The following is an 18,787-nucleotide window of genomic DNA, read 5'->3' as shown; positions in this document are numbered from 1 at the left end:
TGAAACATGTTTTATTAATAAAAATAAATAAATTTTTTTGAGAGAAATTAGCGGATAATCTTTTCTTTTTTCGAATCTCATCTAAAATCAAATTACGATATCGCTCTCGACGTATTCATTCGACGGTATTTTTATAACGTATTCATATCTCCATACCTGAGTTTGTAGTTAATATTATCACGTTCAATATTTGCACGTCTAGAATAAAAAAATACACATTGTTTATTATGTGATCCCTGCAGTGTGGGTAGCAAAGGGGTGTATCATAAGTTCTATCAGCAGTACGAGTAGCAGAAAGGTCGGCTTTCAGAATTTATATCGCACCAATTTGCTAGCAAAGGAGTGGCATCGGTGCATCATCAAGTGTCGATGAGACAAGATAAGCACCTCCTCGATCGTACGTGGCAAAACTGCCAAGCACCCATCGAAGCATCTCTATCCTGATAATCACCGATTCCCAACAGGCATATCGAAGCTGACAGTGCCAATTCTCAACAAATCAGATCTGGAAGTAATAGTTTCACAGTAGGGAACATGGTACAGAACAACTTCAATTTGCTACCATAATTTAGAACAAAATGATTCATGAAGTTTTGAACTCACTCAAATTTTGCTCACTTTAACAAGAGGAAGTGAGCAACTATGGTTTACACAGAATCCAGATGAACACAAACTCATTGCAATAACGTATGAACATGTCCTTTCTTTGACTGTCTTTTTCTTTGGCTGAAAAAGGTTTCTCGTAGTTTCAGGGTCTGGTGGGTTCAACTCAAAGCTTGAACCATATAAATTGCAGCAGCAGTTCTCATTAGAGGTCTTTTACAACAACAGTACTGGTTAGAAGATGTCTGGATTGCGATGCCCGTAGATGTTGCTGTGTTGGTTCCCTTGCTGAAGATGGAATGACAAGACACATTCTTCTCCTGCATGACAATGGATGAGAGGGTCAGTACAGAATTAAAACTAAGCATTATAGCAATAGTTTCACAAACATACCTCTAGTGCCTTTATTTTCTCCTGATATTTCTCAACGATCTGCTTGATTTGAGACCGCTCCTGCTCCATCTCTTCATAATCCTTTAGTCGATTATGCTGTAAAAGGAATGCTCGCTTCCGAACGCCGTTTTGGTGAAGCAGGGCTCCCAAGTCCCAACAGCTGCTTCACTACCTTGTGCTCCTGGATTGACTTTGCATCATGGCTAATCTTCGGAGTAGATTTCTCAAACAATTCGAGTATCCTGAATGCACGTGTTTTGGCGTCTATCAAATCTGAAGCGGAGGAAATCTCCTTGATAACTAGCTCTGCCCATTCAGAGCCATTGGTGGGAATTGTTGCCACTGGCGCATCACTTGCAATGACCATTGACATATCAGAGGTAAGGTGATAAATGATTTAACGATATCAGAGGTAAGGTTAAAGTTAACGATAAATGATTTAACGACCACATGGTTAAACTAACACTTTGATACTGTGTTTCTATTTGCCAGGTGATCTTTGAATGCTCTGAGTGCAGCATCCAAGACATTTCCTGATGCTTCTAAATAGTTTCACAGAACCTGCAAATTCGGGGGGGGGGGGGGGGGGGGACATCAGGCGTACACACCTTAACCGGTACCCATTTGCTTGGTTAAATACGTGTGAACCTTCCACTGACAAATAGAGTACATTCAATGTTTTTTTGGGAATTGAAATTGGTACAGGTTAAGATGTGTATTGGTACCAATCAGTTAAGATACGTCCGAGGGAATTATGCTCGTTGGATGAACTGAAATCCAAAGACATCGAATAATCCGATGATGTGGCGCTCTCTCTTGTGCCTCCCTTTGCACTCAACTTTATTAGTGATCAAAGATTCCAGGCTAATTTCTGCGCTCCTTAATTGCACGAGTGTAATTAGATCGGGTTCGGGTACGAACGGATATAGCTTATTTTGTATTTTATCCTATATGTTTTTTAAGATAAAGTTGAATACGAATAGTATCATATAATTATTTCTTGATCATGTATTATATCCTATATATTTTTTAGTTAAAACAGATAGTGGCGCAAGCTTTCAGTTAGTCAGATAGATAATTTTTTTATTTCATTTGTATCTACACACAACATATTAAATAATATAAAGGTATAGTCAAAGTGAACATTAAGATAATGATTGTTAAGATATGAAAAAAAGAGTATTAAGTATTATCAATCTATAAATATGTAACAATCTACATATATGTTATTATGTTTTTAAGTAAAACCATAATAGACTTTCTTATAACATCTGACATTCGTATATTTCGGACGTATCAATCATTCTGTAACATATTTTTTTTATCCGAAATCAGACACGAATAGTATTGGATGTTCTTTTTACATCTTATATTTACTTTATAAGCCTTCGGTCGGTCGGATGAACGGAAAATATTCATTTTATTTTTACCTTTGGTAGCGGTTTCCCGGGTGTACCTTGAGCCCCTTTAATTTTTGACAGGGAAGAGGAAGAAAAAAAAGGACGAGGAGAAAGAGGGAGAGTACTCTGCTTAATACCGCTGGATTGGTCACTAATTAGACGCCGACTCGATCGCGACCGTCCTCGAGACCGGGTCCCAGCTCGGATTTGTAAGCCAAAATTGGACTCGCGCATAACAACGGTTCCGTCTCAGAATTTCTTTTCGGTCCAAAACTTGGCGCTCGTCTCGCGGAAAGCCCGTCGCTCCCTGGTGCGCAGCCCTCGGCTCGCTGGGCCATCCAGCCCTCAGCTCAAATTGATGCATATGGAGCCCGGCCCAAGTCCTACTAGCCGTGTATTCCCGTGTCTATGAACATGTTTAACTTTTTTTAAGAGGAGGTCTACAGCATATGAGTTGTACGAACGTCTTTGCGAGAAGCGTCGAGACTCGAACCCAGATCACTTCCCTAAGAACTGCCTTCAGGAACCAATGAACATGTCTAACTAGGAGATAAAAAGCTTACAAGGCGGAAGTCTCGCTTTCATGAACAATCACATAGTGATCAGAAGGAGAGTGGCCAAGCGAGGGAGAGGAATGATAAGGACGATTATATTCTTGCATGAGGCGATAAGAGAGATTAGAAGATGGGCTCAAAATAAAGAGGTAATTACAGTCCTCAACAAACACATTTCCAAATTTAAGAAAATATATAGAGTTAACGTAATTCATATGTCACCAATCATCTAGCAAATATATTTATTCTTTGCTCTGCAACTTCTTGCATCAGGAGAATAGGAGAATATTCTCGGTCATTAAGACATAAACTTTTTTTTTTGCTATTCTTTCTGTTCTCCATGCTCGTCTGCTCACCTCCACACCACTCGTCTCCACCATCTGCTACCATCTCCATAGCCAAATCTGTCACCACCGACCGCTCCCGCGCTAACCAGGCCATCTTTGTTGCCCCTGCCTGAACCCTTCTCAATTGGCGGTGCTACACCTCCCCGCACCTGATGGTGGCATCCACGCACACCCCACTGCCCTACCCTCGCATATGCTACCACCACTGGTTGTCATGCTACCCTAGACATCTCTCAGCCCGAGGAACTACACCATCGAACCTTGGCCCCAAACCCTCATCTCGAACTCAAATCGCAAAGAAACCTGCTGGAATATTCGTGGATGGTAAGGAATCGAATTTTCAGTCGCTTGGAAGACCGGAAGCATGAAGAAATATTTAGAATCTAGAGTTTTCTTAATTTGTTAAGATAGTTTACTGATTTTATTTGCTCTAGGTCATTGATATTTGCTTTTGCAATTTCCCTACAATTATATCTTCACAAGTATGCATTGCCGATTATTTATATAGGAGCGTTTTTATAAATGCCCGTGAAAACTCTGTTATCAGTTTTCTTTAAATGAACTCTGTTATCAGCTAGGAGATGATATTTGCAGCCTCAAAGAGTAGGACGCTCTACGTGCTCAAATGTGAAGGCAGGCAGGCAGCAAAACCTTGGTCTGCACACCTTCAGTAGATTTTATTTTCTCCATGTGCTCTTGAAGACTGCCCTTGGGCACACGTTTCTAAGTATCAAAGCTGGTCGAGTGGTTTCGGCCCGGTCCAAGCACACCACGCCACAATTAAACAGGTTGAGCTGGCACAGCACGATAAGTAGGGACATATCTGGATCGAGGCCTCAGCACGGTAGGTATATTACATGTTGCAAGAAAAGATATGAAATTCCTAGTGCTACTGTGTAATTTTTAAAGTATAGGTTGTATTTTTTTTTCCTTTTAGAGTTTTATGTATTTTCCATATTTTTTGTGATTTTTTTTTTTTGCATTTTTAAGCTATTGTTTTTGAATTTTTCTATTTTTGAGGAAAACTTTCAAATACAGGACGCACCAAGCCTGTCGTGCCCGAGTCAACTCGACATGGCATGATGCCTCACGGGTCGTGTCATGAGTGAACCTTTTAACATACGGGTCGATATGACATGACTGGTTACGTAGCCAAGCCTGATAGGCTATGCCTAGACGTCCCTATACCGATTTCAGTTGTGAGACCCACTTAATCATCACTAACTTCTAACACTCTGTTAGGCTTTGTCCAGATATTATACCCAATTCCAGCTCCATACACTTGGGTGAGCCCAGAATTTAGCTCAAATTCCTGGTCCATCGAGACAGTTCCAAATTGGCCCTTATAGTGGTATTGATTGATAATACGAAGGGATGTTGTACTGTTGTTTATGAATAGAGTGGCATAATAAACCACTTTTTGGTGTGGTGGTGGAGGCACATTAGAATTTAAATCCTGATGCCAATAATTTATACACACGTGAATGCTTTCAGCAGTATTTCTCGTAGACATGTGACAAAGACGCACTCGTTTACGTGTGAATATAGTGTAGGTGCATAGTGATGTGTCTACGTTTGAGTTGCCTTGTAATCGGAAAAAAAAAAAGAGAATAGAATAGTATAGACAGGGTGACTAAGTTTTGGTGTTATTTATTGGTACCAGCTCAAACTATGGGCCGACCGGTTCCAATTCTACCGATCTTAAGGCTACGGTCAACGGTTTTCCTTTGAGGATGAAAATCTCGTTGGGAAGGGATTTTCGTTCTCTTCGACGCTCTAACAGTTTCACTTTACGGTTCCCGTCACGAAGGGATTTTTAAGGTCATCCTCTTCAGGACGTGATTCTCTATTTTTTTCTCTTCACGATTCTCCTCAAGAAAATAAAAGAAATGAGAAAAAAAAAAGAGAATTTATAAGGAAATAAAATGAAATGAATATGATTGAAGATAATCTAATTTCGAGGGTAGCTAGCGAGTTTTCAACTCATCAGCTCCTGTAAGCATCGTGCCGTAATTCTTGGCGTCGTGCCACCTTCCAAGTACCCTCTTTGTGCTGCCCCCAGATCCACACTAGTCGTCGTCGGGCGCGCGTTCGCGAGAATCACGCGCACGTTCGGCCGTCCTGCACCCACGTTGATTGAGCCTAACTCCAGTTGACCAACGGAGGGTGCTTTGACCCTGTTTGGATACAAAATATTTCTGAAGTTTTTAAAAATGCTACAATTTTACAAAATACTTTGATTTTGAAAGGTGTTTGGAAGCAACAGATCTTAAAGTTTTGAAAGCCATAGTAGTGCCAAAACTATTATCTTTTTGAGTTTTAAAAACTCCACTCGAGACATCTTTTTTTCTCTAAACTATGATATTGTAGAGCTCTGATGTCTAAAAGATTAAAACTCCACTGAGACATCTTTTTTTCCCTAAACCATGATATTGTAGAGCTCTGATAGCTAAAACTGTAATTTATTAACATCATAGTTTTTTTTTAAAAGTACATCATCCAAACATAAATGAACACAATGATACTTTGTAGTCTATAGTAGGTAGATGGATAACATCATACGCTCTAATTGGTCGATTGTGATTGGTGAATTCAATAGGTATGAAGATAACGTCATACGCTCTAATTGGTCGATTGTGATCGGTGAATTCAATAGGTACGAAGATGACATCATACATTATAATTGGTCGATTGTGATTGGTGAATCAGACGTAGATAAATTACTCAAGCGATACGCGATACGACAAAAGACAACTAACAGAAAGGGATGCAATAATCTAACTAAAACCAGCAAAAATAACACTATAAACTATCTTGTCCTCAATGTTAAGTAGTACAACAAACTTGTCCTGTCTCAATGTTAGGTAGGTAGATATCATCGGCTAGTTGTTGACTTTTGGACTGCGATCGCGCAAAGCATGCAGAGGCACCCAAGAAACACATGCACGCTATCTGCAGTAGTTCACTTTGTGCCCTATTTTTTACTTCCATCGACTCACCGTGGCCGCAGCCATGGCGGCACTTCCGGTCTACTGCTCCTTGTCCCTCTCCTGGCCATTGTCCCCTTCCTGTGCCTCATCCGCGCGCCGACGTGCCGACGATATGCCAGTAGCGACGCCCGGCTGCCTCCGTCGCCGTGGGTGTTCCCGGTGATCGGCCACTTGCACCACTTCGTGGGCGTGCCCCTCACCACACCATGCATGACCTCGTGCGGCGCCACGGCCCGCTCATGCTGCTCCGTCTCCGTGGGCTCCCCGTCGTTGTGGCATCCTCCACGGACGCGTCCCGGGGGTGATGAGGACGTGAGACCTCGAGTTCGCGACGCGCCCCATCAGCCAGATGATCTGGCTGGCCATCCCCGAGGGTGCCGAGGGCATCATCTTTGTAATGAGTTCAGACCCGTCGGATAATACCACATTATACTCATATCTATCTTAAACAAACACGTCCGTTAAAATACTCATACTCACTCACATATACAATATTTACCTATATCCGTACCCGAGCGGATAACGGGTACCTGACAAATTACCCAAACCCACTTTAACAGACAGCAACACAATAACGCAAGGCAGCAGCACAATAACAATAACAGGTAAACAACATAAAAAAGAAGAACAGTTTTGACACTCTATTTTAAACCGGAGTGAGTTTGAAAGCCGGTACAACAGTTAGTCGAAAGAACAAAAAAATTATCCATACATCAAAATCTTGCTAGAATCAGTAAGTATGCTCTTGGCCAACTAGATTACACATTACTGCACAACATCTGCAAATTGACCCTACAAAAGATTTCAGCATGCAGTTCTAAGGCATGCCTAGAAGGCCTACATGACTGAACGATCATGATCTCAGTCAAACAAGGCAGCAGCTCCTAGTCATCTAATGGCAACTCACAATTCGCAAGCACCTTGCAAAGGCCAGATCCTCAAGAATATAGGCAAACCGTAAAATTGCAATCATCTATGACCAACAAAACACTGCACACGACTGGATCTGAAACATATGCACTCGACCAGATTAGACACCCAAACATCAAAGACATAGTGATGTGTCGTTGTGTCTACGTGTGCATTACCTTGTGATGAAAAAAAATGGTATAGACAGGGGTGACAAGTTTTGGTGTTATTTATTGGTACCACCTCAAGCTATGGGCCAACCTGGTTCCAATTCTACAGATCTTAATTTCCATTGCAGCTAGCGAGCTTGCCCAGTCGTCACATCTAATCGATCATCAACTCATCAGCTCCTGTAAGCATCGTGCCGTAATTCTTGGCGTCGTGCCATCTTCCAAGTCTCCTCTCACGCGCACGTTCTTAACTCCAGTTGACCAACGGAGGGCGCTTTGATCCTGTTTGGATACAAAATATTTCTAAAGTTTTAAAAAATACTACTATTTACAAAATACTTTGATTTTGAAAGGGGTTGTGAAGCTATAGATCTTGAAGTTTGGAAAACCATAGTATTGCCAAAACTATTATCTAAAAACTCCACTCGAGACATCTTTCCCCCCTAAACCATGATATTGTAGAGCTCTTATGTCTAAAACTCCACTCGAGACATCTTTTCCCCCTAAACCATGATATTTTAGAGCTCTAATATCTAAAACCGTAGTTTCTTAACATCATAGTTTTTTTTTAAAAAGTACAACATCCAAACATAAATAAACACAATGATACTTTGTAGTCTATAGTAGGTAGATAGATAATATCATACGCTCTAATTGGTCGATTTTGATTGGTGAATTCAATAGGTAAGAAGATGACGTCATACGCGATAATATTAGTCTATTGTGATTGGTGAATCAGACGTAGATAAATTATAACTTTGCAACCAATCTCCAACCAATCTCCAGCAGGAGAAAGTATAGATTCAAGCGATACGACAAAAGACAGCTAACAGAAATGGATGCAATAATCTAACTAAAACCAGCAAAAATAACACTATAAACTATCTTGTCTTCAATGTTAAGTAGTACAACAAACTTGTCCTGTCTCAATGTTAGGTAGGTAGATATCATCGGCTGGTTGTTGACTTTTGGACTGCATGCAGAGGCACCCCAAGAAACACATGCACGCTTATTAAAAAAGCTTAGGGTTTTTTCCTTAACTACAATAGCACATGTGCTTAAGCAGAAGAAAATATGTTTACTTAAACACTGCTGCTTATATTAATACTAGCTAGATAGTTAACTATTTTTAAGCATATGCGGTCTTTCTTTGCATTAGAAATTATAATTTTTAAACACTTGTAGTTTTTATTTGCATTGAAAATTATATTTTTTATAGGTACTTAATATTATCTTTTTTTAAACACCTAGTATTGTTCATGCCCTAACAGGAGCAAGCTAGGTCCTTTTTTAGATAATGGGAAACTTAGTTTCCAACCTTTGCAATGTACAGTGCGAACAACCTGGTTCCTTATTACAACTGAGCTGTATAACTCATGCATGATGGAATAAGCAAATAAGTGGTCAAACTACATAGAAACGAAGATATCATCCAATACATATTCTAGAATTAAATCACCACCCATTCTTGGCTCCCCTTTCCTCTCCTGCTCGCTCCTATTCTCCTCCCGAGCCTCCCCTGTTCTTCCCTAAATCTTCGGCCGCTGCACAAATTCGTTGTTGCTGGTAAACCTACGCCCTGCCCCTCTGTCCTGCTAACCTCGTGCTCACCCATGCGCCTCTCTTTGTAGCTCAAAGTGCACTGGAGGCAAAGTAGAGAAGATCGCCTGATGGAATGCGCTCAATGTCGCCTGATCCCATGCTTTTGCAGGATCAAGCGCCTGTTCTAGCATCAAGCGATTTGTGGGTAATGGAATGCTACTTTCCACCAAAATACTATAAATATATAATAGCCAGAATATACATGGAGATAGATAGACTTGTCATGTTTCTCGTATAAGCATGGGTAGATTTAAGGGGATCCAGCCCCCTACCGCTTTCCTGCTAATGGAGCCCCCTTGAGCCCCTCCTCCCTCTCTCCAATAATTTTTGGATGGACAGAGCCCCTCCTCTGTGCCTTGGTGTCGGCGCCGCCAGCCCAGGTGGTGAACCTGAGCGAGCTGCTAACAGTGTACGCCGCCGACTCGTCGATGCGCGCAATTATAGGGAGCCGATTCAAGAACCGGGACGCGTTCCTAGCATTGCTGGAGAGCAGCCTCAAGCTATTCGCCAAGATGAGCTTGCCAGACCTCTACCCATCATCCAGCCTCGCCATGCTCGTCAACCGAATGCCAGGGTGGATGAAGCGAAAATGACAAGAAGTGGTCGCGTTCATGGACGCCATCGTTCGGGAGCACGAGGAGAACAAAGGCGCTGGCGACGATAAGGAGGACTTGCTCGACGTTCTCTTGAGGATGCAAATGGAAGGTGATCTCCAGGTTCCCATCATGACTGACAACATCAAGACAGTGGTCGGAGTAAGCACTATGCAGCTGAATCCAAAAAAGAGTTACCACATTGTGTTTTCCATTATGTACATTAGAGTAACGATAATTTGAATATCTATCATTGTTGTGGGAAAATAGACTAGCTTAAGCACAATAGTTGAAGATTGCTATCAAAAGTCCCTTCAGAGCCTTCAGTCTCCGAACCCTCAGCAGGAGGCCTGACTTTCGGAGGCTGCAGGCCCCTTCGGGCCACCTCTCCGGTACGTACGAGACCTTCTCCAAAACTCGGAGCTACAGCAAGATCCTCCGGAGCCTTCAGCCTCTGGACTCTCAGCAGGAGGCCTGCCCCCAGAGGCTACGGACCCCTTCGAGCCACCCTTCCGGTGCCTATGCGGCCTTCTGAAGCTTGAAGATGCAGCAAGTCTCTGGAGACAATATCAAGGAAGAAATAACACCCATTGCAACCAATTTGATGTGAGGTGATGGGCGATTAATGCTGGTGCAAGTGGTGCTTATCCTGACACCTCTGACAGAGCAGCACCAGGCCACAATTGGCGACTGGCTCACCCCTCAGCGGGTAAACACAACAATAGTTACCACGGTAGATATTTATCTTCTATGTAGGGTAAAAAGTAGTTATCCAGGATAAATCCCAATAATTCGACCAGGTCTTAAATATTTGTACATCATGATAACTTATACACTAAGCTACATATCACCCTATAAATAGGTGGTCGTAGTTGTCTCGGCAAGAGAGAGGGGACAAGGAGAACGCTCAACATAACACACAGGACACAGAGGTGCACAAACACAAAGTCACGCTGTGATACCCCCAGACCGATCCATTTTTCTACTATCAATAGATTTGTAGTGTTCCTTCCTCTCAAACTTCCTCTTCAAGTTTAAGTCTCCTACTTAGAAGAAATTCTCGCCGTACTTGCTAGATAAGATGATCTCTTACGCTAACAGTCATACAGGACATGTTCGGCATGGGCAGCGAGACGGCGGCAACGACGCTGCAATGGACCATGGCCGAGCTAATGAGGAATCCGAGAGTGATGCAAAAGGCACAGGACGAGGTCGGGCGTGTGCTCGCTGGGCAGCACAAAGTAACAGAGTGCTCCGGCTACACCCGCCCGCACCGCTTCTATTTCCACGGGAGTGCCAAAGCACGTGCCAAGTATTAGGATTCGATGTGCCGAAGGGCGCCATGGTTGTCGTGAACGCATGGGCTATCAGCAGAGACTCCAAGTACCAGGACATGCCCGAGGAGTTCGTGCCAGAAAGGTTTGAGCACTCCAAGCTTGATTTCAAGGGAACCGACTTTGAGCACACACTGTTCGGAGTAGGGCGACGGATGTGTGCCCGGGCATGGCGTTCGCGCTAGTGAACATGGAGCTCGTACTAGCTAGCATCCTGTACCATTTTGACTGGGAGCTGACGCGCGGGAGGGAGGCCGCGGATCTAGATAGGACATAGTAAATGAGGGTCACTGCCAGGCGGCTCCAAGACCTACTGCTTCTTCCTGTCCTCCGAGTTCCCTTGCCGGTGGACTAGCATGCTTCGTATTCATGGTGCAACACATCATCATTTTTGGGGAGCTTGTACTTCTTATGTATTTTGATATGTACAAAGCACAAACATGTATACTAATAAATCCGTTCAAAATAAAATTGTGTTACGTATGCACAAACATAATGGCCTAGCACGACGGTAGTGATAAACGACCGTAATGAGGGAGATAGAGCTTTGATCCGAAACCTAGAATCTCATCCATATTAGGTGTAGAACGCTCTGACTGTCCGCTCCAAGTGCAGGCATGCCTCCGCTTATATAAAATCAAGACCTTGTATTCTGGCATGGGGAGTGCGGGAGCTTTTTGCAAGTGCCCACCGTCATGTCATCTGTTGGTGCGTCCAAATTTCTTGCTGTCGCGCGTCGCATCACCTGCGCCATAGAGTCATAATTCGCTGCCAAGGTCCCATCTGACTTGAGCATCGCATTGCAGCGATCACTTCGACGGGGACTGTCCAACCCTTTGGTCAGAGTAACCAACCCCAAGGGCTTTTCCTCTCGAACGCCGTTCCCTTCGTGATGGGAAAACGAGCTTAACGGGAACCAAAATCGCGTTCCCATCATGGTGCAGCGCGGGAACCTCTCTCTTTTCCCTTCGTGAAGAGACGGGTGGGGAAGGATTCGGACGTTGGGCTCGCATGCTCGGGCGGAAGATGAGGAAATGAGGGGTGGCGGCAGAAGGTTGGCGGCGAAGGGCGGATGGCTCCCGGAGGATAGATCTTGCGCGCATGGAGGGAAGCGGGGACTTGCCCTGCGGCGGCGACGGCTGTAGGCGACGGGAGATACAAATTTCTCGGCACACTCTTGCGGATCTGAGCGTGTGGAAGTGCAAACACGAATCTGGTGAAAGGTGGGGCGGCGACTTGTCGTGCGAGGTAGCGGGGTCGTGCGTCACCGGCAGTGAGGGGGGGGGGGTACGGAGATGAGGGGTCCATTGGCATCGCCTTCCACCCAGTTTTGTCATCGTCTTGGGTAGGGAATGGTTGGTCGGCCTGGGCCGGCTGGGTGGGCGTCGCCACCGTGCGACGACAGCCTCGGCAAGTAGGGTCACTTGGCTTGCATGCTCATGGAATCCCTTGCTCCATGTTGTAGATGGACGTTGTAGCGCTTGCCGCGCTTGTGTCGATGATGCAGGACCATGTGCAGGAGGCGGCTACCGCGTTGAAGAAGGTTGCGAATCAATTTGAGTCCAGACAACACCCCTGTTGAAGGAATCGAGGACGTCCTAAGAAGGGGATAAATTAGGACACTTAAAACTATTGGCTCCAAAACTTTCACAAGATAAGTCTATCTCAATTTCTATCTAAATGTGCTATAGGCTTATCTAATGTGTCTACTTCTACCGCTAATAAGGATTGCAAGGTAAATTGCAAGAATGTAAATACGGAAACGTAAATGAGGTAGAGAAATAAACTCGGCACGAGGGATTTTTATCCTGTGGTATCGGTAGCACACAAGCCACCTCTAGTCCACGTTGGAGCTCCACAAAGGATATGCTCCCAGTAGTCAAGTCTCTTCCGGTCACGACTCTTGAGATACCAAGTCACCAAGACAAGGTCTCAAGCACGATGAGCCTCCAAACCACCAAGGCGAGATCTCACCACTAACCTCTCTTCCGATCACTTGTACGTTGTCTTCACTTCGGAGCTTTAGTCACAAAGATAAGGGCCTCCGCATCCCCGCACAATCCTCTTTGTCACCGCTCCACACTAAGTCGGAGGGTCAACAAGTTACCAGCAAATCACAAAGACTCCAAGGCACCGGCATACCTCTCGGTACAGTTTTGGATCACTCCTTGATCCACACTCTAGGTTGCAACACCTAGCAACTATTCTCTCTAAGCCTATAAGCACTAATCACTCACTAATGATGTGCTTAATCGCCTTGGATGAACACTTTATGCTCTTGGATGGCTTGGATGTCTTTTTAGGTGTACAAGGATTTCTTTGGACTCTAGCAACTCCAAATGAATGAGTGGAGGGGTATATATAGCCTCAACCCCGTGAACTAGCCGTTATTCCAACGGCTCAAATTTTCTGTGAACACCAGATGATCCGGCGTTAACAGAGGTACAAACACCGGACCATCCAGTGTGTACATTCTCAAAAACTAGTCGTTGGAACTCCACTCAAAGTTCTTTTGAACACTGGATACTCCGGTGTATATATATCCTCTTCATCACCGAACAATCCAGTGAGTTATCCTGAGCCAGACCACACTAAACTTCTCCTCTGCACAAAATACTCCGGTGTGCATCACTTCTGGTCACCGGACCATCAGTGGCTTATAATCTATTTCCTTTAAAAATACCAAGGTTCTGTTAAATAGTCTGGTGATAACTTCTTTAAGTCACCGGACAATCCAGTCAGTTCAACTCAGATTTTCTCTAGAGAAATAGTCATTCTGTTAAATAGTCTGATGAGTACAATTTCCTTAACACCGAACCATCCGGTGAAAACAAATCTCCTGGGACTTCTTCAATTCAATCAAAGTTTGTCCTGACTGCGGTGGCTTCTTAATGTATTACATCTATGAGGCATACTAACATATAGTTTTGACAAAACATGTTAGTCCCATTGAGTATGTTGTCATTAATCACCAAAATCATAATCATGGCCTAATAGGACCATTTTCGCTACACTTGCTGCTGTGGACCTGCACATGACGCTACTAGAGGTTGACGCCATTGCGGCAAATTTGGGGCAGCTTGTTTCCCAAGTGGAGGATGCACTGCGCGTTACTGTCGTGCCCAACCATGTTGGTTTGGCGGACAGTAGCAGCGTGGCTGTTGAAGATGAAGCATCGAGATCCAATGACAGTGACGACGATGACGTCCTTCTTTTTGAATGGAGCTCGGATGAGGTTCTATGTTCCAGTACGGAGGATGCCGTGTCGATTGAATCGGATCGTTCGTGGAGGCTGTAATCGGGTCGAGTGTTTGTTATTACAAGTGTGAAATGGTGTCGATTAGTGGAGAAGAGGCAGTTTGATATTTTGGGAGTGCAGCTGTAGTGTGAAATGGTGTTGATTAGTGGAGAACATGCCTTTTGATTTGTTGATGCGATGCTTGTATGCTGTTTTTGGTTAATGTAGTTTGTTTAGTATGCAATGTATGAGTTGGTTTAGTATGCAATGTATGAACTATGAAGCTGCATGCAATGTATGAACTATGAACTATGAACTATAAAGCTGCATGCAATGTATGAACTATGAACTAGGCATGTGTTATGATTTTGTCATATGTTACAAACCAAAACTGATCTAGTGTAGGTATCCTGTTGTTATCAGTTTGAAAGGGGCACACAAGTGTTAAGACCATATTGCAGTGTAGTATCATGTTACAAATGTATAGATATCTTTGGAGGGCAGTGTTTTTAGATAGCTTCATCATGAAAGTATGTAGATAGCTTTAAAGAGCAGTGTATATAAGAATGTTTTCAGTTTGAAAGTTGCATTGAACTATATGAAAAAACATGAGGGGCATATATGTACCACAGATACACAGCTATATTGTGCAGGGTCGTGGTAGTTATTAGGAAATGATAGAATATTAGAAGTATGTTAGAGAAGGGAATGAGGAAGAGAATACTATTGAAGTGCAGGAAAGTGTAGAGAATGAATGAATCCTTGCGAGAGGGAATTTTGGTTGGAAAATGAAGGAAACGATTAGGGATAATGGCAGCAGTCGAAGGACACGGCGATCAACGCATAACGTTGGGAGGTCCCTGGTTTTGCACAAGGGTCGATGTAGCGGACTGAGGCAGACTCGATGGAGAGGATACCATGTGTAGGACAGGGCCTGTAACAGCTTTCCATCCAACATCGCTACCTAGATGCGTACAATGCCATGTTGCCGAACGCAATATCAGGGGCAGACTTAGGTCATGGTAGGCTGGATTTTAATCTGGGCTATAGGTCTAAATTATTTTTATATTTATTTTAGAAATAATACTTTTAAATTTAACTTAAATTTGAATGAGTCAACCTGAGACTTAGCCTAGAACTAGTTTCACCCTTGCAATACATATCGATCTATTGAGGGGCATCGAGAGCACACTCACCTCAGATCATCCCTAACCGATTTCCGTCAAGGTTCAGAATATCTTTACGAAGGAATTTTCATTCCTTTTCAGTGTTTTAACAGTTTTCTTTCACGGTTCTCTTTACGATAGGATTCTCAATATCATTCTCTTCAGGATAAGATTTTCTCTCTTTTTCTTTCACGAATATCTTTGAAGAGAAACTGTTGGAGATAAGAGAAAATAAAAAAAATAAAAACGAGAAAGAAAATCAGAAAAGAAACAAAATAAAAGAAATATAGTTGAAAATGATGTTAAGTAGGGTTGGCCAATTCCACTCTATCCTGCCTCGGAATGTACCATTTGTGCTGTTCTACTCCCAAAAGGCACTCTAGATAATTTGGACAAGATGTGACGCGTTTGTTTGTTTTTTTGACAGGACAGGGCGCTGGCTGCAAGGTGGACTGACCGGAGGTTTGCAAGTCTAAATGATTAGGTTGGCCTAGGATAATTGAACCGGACGCGCGCGGTGCTCAACTGCATCCTGTACCAACCGAGCAAGCAAAAGCAAGCTCCATTGAACTTGAATATCAATGTAGAGTAAACTTTTGCTCCTCTGTTCTGTTTTCCCCTTACCCTTCTTTCCCGCCACTTGTAATTTCTTACAGAACTGTACCCGTTATCCTTTGCGCTAGTTTATAGAGTACATGTAGGCTGCTTGCCTACCGTGGTGTTCCTTCTTCAAATAGCTACTACGCATGTGATTAGCAACAATAGAACGTATATGCAGTGGTGGACATAGAGGATAGTCCAGTTGATCTTGGAACTACTTTGGGATTTGGCTTAAGTTTGTATCAGTAGGTGGCCTAGCGCACGGTTCGTCTAAAAAACGAAAAAAAAGGAAATGTCTAATCGGTTACTTATCTAATGCTCTGGCGCTAGATCTGCCACTACATACAGAGAGAATACGTGGTTATGAGTGTGTTGTGCAACCATATTCTTTTATTGGAATCAGGTGGTTTCTCTTTCACTAGGCTGGAAAATTCTTCCCAGGTTGATCATGTTGGGTAAGACTGGACTGACCTTTGTTGTGGATGTCCTGCTCGCATTGCCACTACTTAACCGTGTAAACCATGGCAAGCTTTTAGTGAATGTAGTTGAAATATTGATGTTATGAAAGATCAATCTTCATATACCAAAGAAATGTCATTTTAGGCATTAGTGTCTAAAAAGATATTTGACTATTAATTTTGACTGAAATGTTTTGATAAAATATAATAATATTATGATGTTATATGAGTTCTCAATACCAATTTACCCATATGGTTTTCATGTGATCGACAAAGATATACAACTTGAGTAAGTAAAATTAAATTGGCTGTGTGACTTCTAGAACAACAGCTATGTTTGATTGGAAGTGTGTAAAATTTGAACGCAGGGAAATCGAACAGAATCTATCAGAAATCTCATAGCAAGAGATAATTACTTCCTCTAATCCTAAATATAAGTCCATTAGTACATTGACACGGTCACCAATATAGCACTTTAACTAATAATATTTATAAAGGTATATTATTTCAAATGAAAAAAAAGTTATATATCATTAAAGTATTTTTTATGATGAATCTAATAATAGCATGCCTTATGTTATCGCTTTATATGATTTTTTAACTATTGATGATCAAAGCTAAAAAGATTTAACTTAGGACAAACATAAATAAACTTATATTAGGGATCAGATGTAGTAATTAGGCTTGGACTTTGAGTAATTGTAGACAAAATTGCAAGGACCGGATCTCTTTTTTTTTTTTCAGAAAATTGAGGTGAACACATCTTCTAATATACGCTAACTGTAAGTGAAGTCCATATGGTTTATGTACACAAATCAATCGTATATCGTTTTGTCAATATGTCCATTAACCGTGAAGATGGCTTTTCCCGAAATCTATTCGTCAGTTGGCTGAAATTTTCCCAGTTTCAGTCATTTTCTTCTCATGACATGCAGATGACAGCTGAGCAACGTTTGCGGGTCCATTAATCACATAAAGCGTAACCACACACACATATCTTGGCAAATATCAAATGACCTACAATTTGACTTGCTGGAACACAAGAAATTTTCAAGCGCATGACAATAGCAAATCCGATAAAACAAAATCATATTAGATCACAGAGTCCTGTTCGTTGTCAAATAGTCAAACACGTGGAGTATAGATTTTCGATATTTTCCTTTTCTGGAGGTAATAGCAAGAGAGCTGCTGGTGTTTAATTTACATGTGGAAAAAATTACAAGAGCTTGTAAAAACAGAAATGCATAGCTCCACAGGGCACAGGGCACGTAAAGCTCCTGCTTCAATCCATGCTCTCACATGCATCTTTCTGCACACAAAGAAAGACTCGTTTACTTGGTCGGCCTGAACCGTGGGGCACGGCATCGTCCTGCGCCGTGCATGCACCGGCTGCAATTTCCCAGCCTCTTCTTAGCTAGGCACTTACTCTGTCTCAAAATAGTTTTTTCTATAATATTTAAAATATATAATATTCTATTATTTTAATGTAACTTTAGTCAAGTTTTTCAGTATGATCCTTCTATTAAGTAATTTACTTTTCAATACAAATCGCATTTCGTATGCAATGAATAGTATTAAAATATAGTAACATGATCGTTTTATCTTTAATCTTAATACTAATACTTAATTTTAAAACGTTGTCTATTTTGAAATAGAGGAAGTGTATGCTAGTATCTATCTGTCTGTCGACGCGCCGAAATTTGTTGACCAGCGCACGCACTACCGTGTGCTGCGATAGATTTTGATCGATCATGTGACGACGGTGCTAACCAGGTGCATGCATGGTTGACGCTACGTCAACTTCTCCATGGTGCGGTGCAAGGCTCGATCGATCCCGGCCGGCCTCGTCCTGAAGAACTGCCCGTCTCACACCGGTCGGCCCGATCGATCTCCACCTCCGGCGCCACCCGTTCAAACCACCGGTTTTTTCGATGGTTTTCACGCGCATCACAGCAGCTTTTCTGCCATCGGAATGCATGGCGGCCGGCAGGCGACGTCGTCTCCACCGGGCCAGTGCCCACGATCTCTCCTCCTGATCCCCACCAGTATGCCGCGTCATCCTCCACCATATCATGCACCACTAGCCAGCGGCCACCCTCATGATGTCCGGCATCCCACACCCAGGATCTATTTGCTCCTGAGATGATTTATACCACCAGTTCGTAGCTAATTTTCAGGACACTTTCACGCGCCCCAGCCTGGAGTACGACCTCCATGCCGTTAAGCAGCGAGAGGGGGAGACGCTAAGATGATTTATACAGCGTTTCAGCCAGGTCCGCAACACCATTCCGCGGATCACCCCCCACGTCATCATTGTCGCCTTCCGGCAGGGCGTCCGCGACGGTCGGATACTCGAAAAGCTAGGTACGCACGAGGTCGAGACCACCGCGGAGTTCTTCGCGTTGGCTGACAAGTGTGCCAAGGGGGCGG

At 43.0% G+C, this 18,787-nt stretch overlaps 2 pseudogenes; one reads left to right on the top strand and one right to left on the bottom strand.

Moving 5' to 3' along the window:
• Positions 1-837: 837 nt before the first annotated feature.
• On the bottom strand, positions 838-3,391 carry LOC133927750 (uncharacterized; annotated as a pseudogene).
• A 2,824-nt stretch (positions 3,392-6,215) lies between these two features.
• LOC133927749 (desmethyl-deoxy-podophyllotoxin synthase-like) lies at positions 6,216-11,250 on the top strand (annotated as a pseudogene).
• The last annotated feature ends 7,537 nt before the right edge of the window (positions 11,251-18,787 follow it).

The sequence above is a fragment of the Phragmites australis genome, chromosome 8, assembly GCF_958298935.1.
Source record: "Phragmites australis chromosome 8, lpPhrAust1.1, whole genome shotgun sequence".
NCBI classification, from domain to species: Eukaryota; Viridiplantae; Streptophyta; class Magnoliopsida; order Poales; family Poaceae; genus Phragmites; species Phragmites australis.
Note: the sequence above shows the minus strand (reverse complement) of the source record. Positions and strands in the feature narration are given on the sequence as shown.